The following is a 5,539-nucleotide window of genomic DNA, read 5'->3' as shown; positions in this document are numbered from 1 at the left end:
TTGACTAGTTGGATCTCCTTGCAGTCCAATTCATTTTGGATTGACTGGTTTGGATCTCCAAACTACCTTGTATTAATTATGTTCCTTCAATCAGCCTGCTCCCTAATATGACTCAACAATTTTCATATGAGATTTTTCAACATTATGGAGCACAACCAGCTAGACATCTCTGACTTACTCTTGAACAGGGGGAGTGCAATTTTTGAGAGTGGACAAGTGTGCTTCTAGGCTTTCAAGATCACTTCCCTTCATAACTTTTTTTTTTCTTCCACATCTTGTGACCTATACCATTGATGAACTAATATAGTTAGGGCAGTGGAAAGACTATTCAAATTTGTAGACTCAGCAAATCAATTTAAATAAAAGTTAATTTCAGAGATATTAAATTCAGAGCAATCAAAGAAAAAGATCATAGTATAATCCAAGCTATGGATTTTCCAATAGTCATGTACTGATATGAGAGTTGGACCACAAAGACGGGTGAGTGCCAAAGAACTAATGCTTTTGAAGTGTGTTGCTGGAGAAAACTCTGGAGAGTCCCTTGGACTGCAAGGAGGTCAAACCAGTAAATCCCAGAGGAAATCAACCCTGAAGGTTGACTGGAAGGACTGATGCTGAAGTGGAAGCTCCAATACTTTGGCCACCTGATGTGAAGAGCTGACTCATTGGAAGACTCTGATGCTGGGAAAGACTGAGGACAGGAGAAGTGGGTGACCTAAGATGAGATGGTGGGATAGCATCACTGACTCAATGGACATGAATTTGAGCAAACTCTGGGAGATAGTGAAAGACAGGGAAGCCTAGAGTGCAGTTCATGGAATTCATGGGACATGCTTAGTGATGGAACAATAAAAATAAAATCACATATGAAAGAAAAATCAATGAAAGCAATATAGCTAAAAATTTTCCTTCAAAGGTAGAGGGAAATCTTATTCTTGTGTCATCAAGGCACACATAAGAAAGCAGAGAACTTTTTTGGATTCAAATATCACCAGTTAGAAATGACTCTCCTTGAATAGTGCTCTCCTCAAGGCACCCTTGACCTCTTTGCTGTTCAGGCTGTAGATCAGCGGGTTCAGCATGGGGTTGAAAAGACTTTAAAACAGGGAAAGGATCTTCTGCTTCTCCTCAGGGTGGCAGGACTTGGGGGCCATGGACATGATGATGACACTGCCAAAGAAGAGCCTGACCATGCAGAGGTGGGAGGAGCAGGTGGAGAAGACCTTCCTGCAGCCCTCAGCTGACTGGATCCTCAGGATGGCGGCCAGGATGCACACATAGGAGCCCAGCACCAGGCAGAGGGGCCCAATGAAGACAAACACAGAAGCAGCAAAGATGACAAGTTGGTTGAGTTTAGTGTCAGTACAGGCCAGCTTGAGAACAGACAGGATTTCACAGAAGAAGTGGTTGATTTCATGAGGCCCACAGTAGGGCCACCTCAGGACGAGACCCACATGGACCAGGACCAGGAGGGAGCCATATGCCCAGGAAGTCCCCACCAGGCTGATGCCGACTCTCCAGCTCACAATGACAGAATACTGGAGTGAGTGGCAGATGGCCACATACTGATCATAGGACATCACCACCAGGAGCACACACTCGGTGTGAGCAAAGCTCAAAAAGAGAAAGGTCTATGTGATGCAGCCAGCAAAGGAGATGGGCTTGGCTGGACTCAGGAGGTTGACCAGCATCTGGGGCACCGTGCTGCAGGTGTAGGCCATGTCAATGATGGCCAGGTGTGACAGGAAGAAGGACATGGGGGTGTGCAGTCTGGGGTCCAGTAAGATGAGCCCCAGGATGACCCTGTTCCCCAGCAGAGTCAGGACATAGAATAGGAAGAAGAGCCCAAAGAGGAATAAGCAGATCCTTGGACCAAGACAAAATCCTAATAGGATGAACTTTGTAACCATCATCTGATTTTTCTCCATTTCACTATTAAGAGAGAATTGGACTGCAAGGAGATCCAACCAGTCCATTCTGAAGGAGATCAGCCCTGGGATTTCTTTGGAAGGAACGATACTAAAGCTGAAACTCCAGTACTTTGGCCACCTCATGCGAAGAGTTGACTCATTGGAAAAGACTCTGATGCTGGGAGGGATTGGGGGCAGGAGGAGAAGGGAACGACAGAGGATGAGATGGCTGGATGGCATCACCGACTCGATAGACATGAGTTTGAGTGAACTCCAGGAGTTGGTGATGGACAGGGAGGCCTGGTGTGCTGCGATTCATGGGGTCACAAAGAGTCGGACACGACTGAGCGACTGAACTGAACCGAACAGGACAGTAGTCAAAACAATACGTTACCTGCATAAAAACAGAAACACAGGCCAATTAAACAGGACTGAGGGCACAGAAATAAATCCCTGCAAATATGTTCAACTAATATTTAACAAGGGAGCCAAGAATACTCAGTGGAGAAAGGATAGTCTCTTCAGTAAATGTGCACATTGGATATTCATATATAAAAGAATGAAATTAGACTCCTATCTTACACCACTCACAAAAATTAGCACACAGTGGATTAAAGTCTTAAACAAAAGAATTGAAACTACAAAGAGATAAATAAAACATAAAATAAATGATCCTTGACCTGGCTCTTGGAAATGAATTTTTTGACATAACATCTAACAAAATAAAAAATAAACAAGCGGAACTACCTCAACTAAAAAGGTTCTGCACAGCAAAGAAATAAAAAGATTAACACAATGAAAAGACAACATAAGGCATGGGGAAAGATACTTGCAAACCATATATATTGAACAAGGGGTTAATATTCAAAATATATATTTAAAAAACCACATACAACTCAGTAGCAAAAAAGCTACTCAGTTCAGTCGCTCAGTCATGTCCAACTCTTTGTGACCCCATGAACTGCAGCATGCCAGGCCTCCCCGTCTATCACCAACTCCTGGAGCCTACCCAAACTCATGTCCATTGAGTTGGTGATGCCAGCCAACCATCTCATCCTCTGTCATCCCCTTCTCCTCCTGCCTTCAATCTTTCCCAGCATCAGGGTCTTTTCAAATGAGTCAGCTCTTCATATCAGGTGGCCAAAGTATTGGAGTTTCAGCTTCAACATCAGTCCTTCCAATGAACACCCAGGACTGATCTCCTAGGATGGACTGGTTGGATCTCCTTGCAGTCCAAGAGACTCTCAAGAGTCTTCTCCAACACCACAGTTCAAAATCATCAATTCTTCGGCACTCAGCTTTCTTTATAGTCCAACTCTCACATCCATACATGACTACTGGAAAAACCATAGCCGTGACTAGATGTACCTTTGTTGCCAATAATCCAATCTAAATGTGAGTAAAGAATCTGAATGGACATTTTCCCAAAGAATACATACAGATAGCCAAAGGGACCTGAAACATTACTCAGTATCACTCAATATCAGACAAATGCAAATCAATATCACAGTGACATATCACATCATGCCCCTTAGAATGGTTATGATCAAAAAGATAAAGGATGACAAATGTTGACAAAGATGTGAAGAAAAGGGAACCCTTTTACACTGTTGGTATAAGTGAAAATTGTTACAGTTACTGTGTAAAACAATATGAAAGTTTTCCCTGGAAATAGAAATGGAATTACCATACGATCTAGCAATTTCTCCTGGGCATTTATCTAAAGGAAAATAAAGAACACTAACTCAAAAAGTTATCTCTACCCCCATGTTAATATCAGCATTACTCACAATAGTCAAGAAAAGGAAACCACCTAAGTGTTCACCAGCAGATGAGAGGATAAGAAGTAGAGAGAGAGTGTGTGTGTGTTCAGCCACAAAAAGAAGGGAATCCTGCCATTTGTGACATGAACGGACCTTGAGGGCATTCTGCTTAGTGAGATAAATGAGACAGAGAAAGACAAATACTGCATGATTTGAGGAAAACATTTTGGGAGATATGGGGCTGGAACATAGCTTGATGAAGAAATTACAAAGCGTGTTATTCTACATCTGTGACTTCCAAATATTGGTCTATAACATTCAATAGCACCACAAATTGCTATTGGTAATATTTGGATAATGATAATATTTAAAAATGCAGTTTTCTAAAATACTTCCCACATCTACTGAATCAGTGATCTAATGGTGGGTCAGGAGATTTACTCTATTTTTAATAAGCATCTCAAATAATCTTATGAGGGGTTGGGCTTGAGAGCTTTTGAAATAATATCCTCCTAGGTCATTGTCAACACTGATGCGATCATCTTTTCATAAAACTCTCTATTCCCAGCACTCTTCATGGCATTCTTAACTTCTGAATTCTTAAGAGTATAGATAAGGGGATTCAGCATAGGGTTGAAAAGGCTGTGAAACAGGAGAAGACATTTCTTCTGTTCCTTGGGGTTCCTATATCTGGGTCCAACATACATGATAATGGCTGTGCCATAAAAGAGTCTGACCACACAGAGGTGAGATGAGCAGGCAGAGAAGACTTTGCTTTGCCCTTCCCCAAGCTGGAGACTAAGGATGGCACGGAAGATGCACACATACAAGATTATAACTGAGGAGAAGGGTCCCACTAGCACAGAAACTGCTCCAGCCAATACCATAAGCTCATTGATGTGTGTGTCTGCACAAGCAAGTTTGAGAACAGCCATGATTTCACAGAAGAAATGATCGATTTTCTGGGCCATGCAGAAGGGTAAGGGCATAAGTAACACTAGATGAACCAAAGACAGAAGGACTCCAATGGTCCAGGAAGTCACCACCAGCATGACGCAGACTCTCCAGCTCATGATGACTGAATACCGGAGGGGGTGGCAGATGGCTACATATCGATCATAGGACATCACCACCAGGAGAAGACATTCTGTGACCGCAAATGTCAAGAAGAGAAAGGTCTGTGTGATGCAGCCAGCAAAGGAGATGGGCTTGGCTGGACTCAGGAGGTTGACCAGCATCTGGGGCACCGTGCTGCAGGCGTAGGCCATGTCAGCGATGGCCAGGTGTGACAGGAAGAAGGACATGGGAGTGTGCAGTCTGGAGTCTAGTGAGATGAGCCCCAAGATGACCCCGTTCCCCAGCAGGGTGAGGACATAGAACAGGGAGAAGGCCCAAAGAGGAGCATCTGAGTCCTTGTATCAAGAGGAAATCCAAGTAGGATGAACTCAGTGACAGAGGACATATTGTCTCCCATAGCCCTACAACAGAAGGAACTGAGTTAATGTCCAGGGTTAAAGAGAAGTCTCTTAAAAGAGAGCTATGTCACCTTATACCTTTCTGTGGTGTAAAAATGTATTCAGAAACCCTTTTGGTGATTTTTTGTGTTTTTAAATGAAATTTTAAATAATATATTTGGTAATCCTAAAATGCATACATATACATAAACACATATATACATATATTTTCTTTCTTGTTAAGTTTTTAAGAGGCTAAATTTTCAAAATAAGTATGTTGCCACATGTTAATCAAATATAGAGTTTTTGTTTCATTCAGTGAAATATCTCATATCATTGAAATAAATTCTATTCTTCTTTGCTTATATTAATGTTATCTGTATTTTTTCCCAGAAACTATGACCCTTACCTG

General features: G+C 42.2%; 2 pseudogenes; both read right to left on the bottom strand.

Annotated features, from left to right (window-relative positions):
* Positions 1-995: 995 nt before the first annotated feature.
* LOC102412886 lies at positions 996-1,928 on the bottom strand (annotated as a pseudogene).
* Positions 1,929-4,211: 2,283 nt separating this feature from the next.
* On the bottom strand, positions 4,212-5,286 carry LOC102413221 (annotated as a pseudogene).
* Positions 5,287-5,539: the final 253 nt, after the last annotated feature.

The sequence above is a fragment of the Bubalus bubalis genome, chromosome 8 (assembly GCF_019923935.1).
Source record: "Bubalus bubalis isolate 160015118507 breed Murrah chromosome 8, NDDB_SH_1, whole genome shotgun sequence".
NCBI lineage: Eukaryota > Metazoa > Chordata > Mammalia > Artiodactyla > Bovidae > Bubalus > Bubalus bubalis.
Note: the sequence above shows the minus strand (reverse complement) of the source record. Positions and strands in the feature narration are given on the sequence as shown.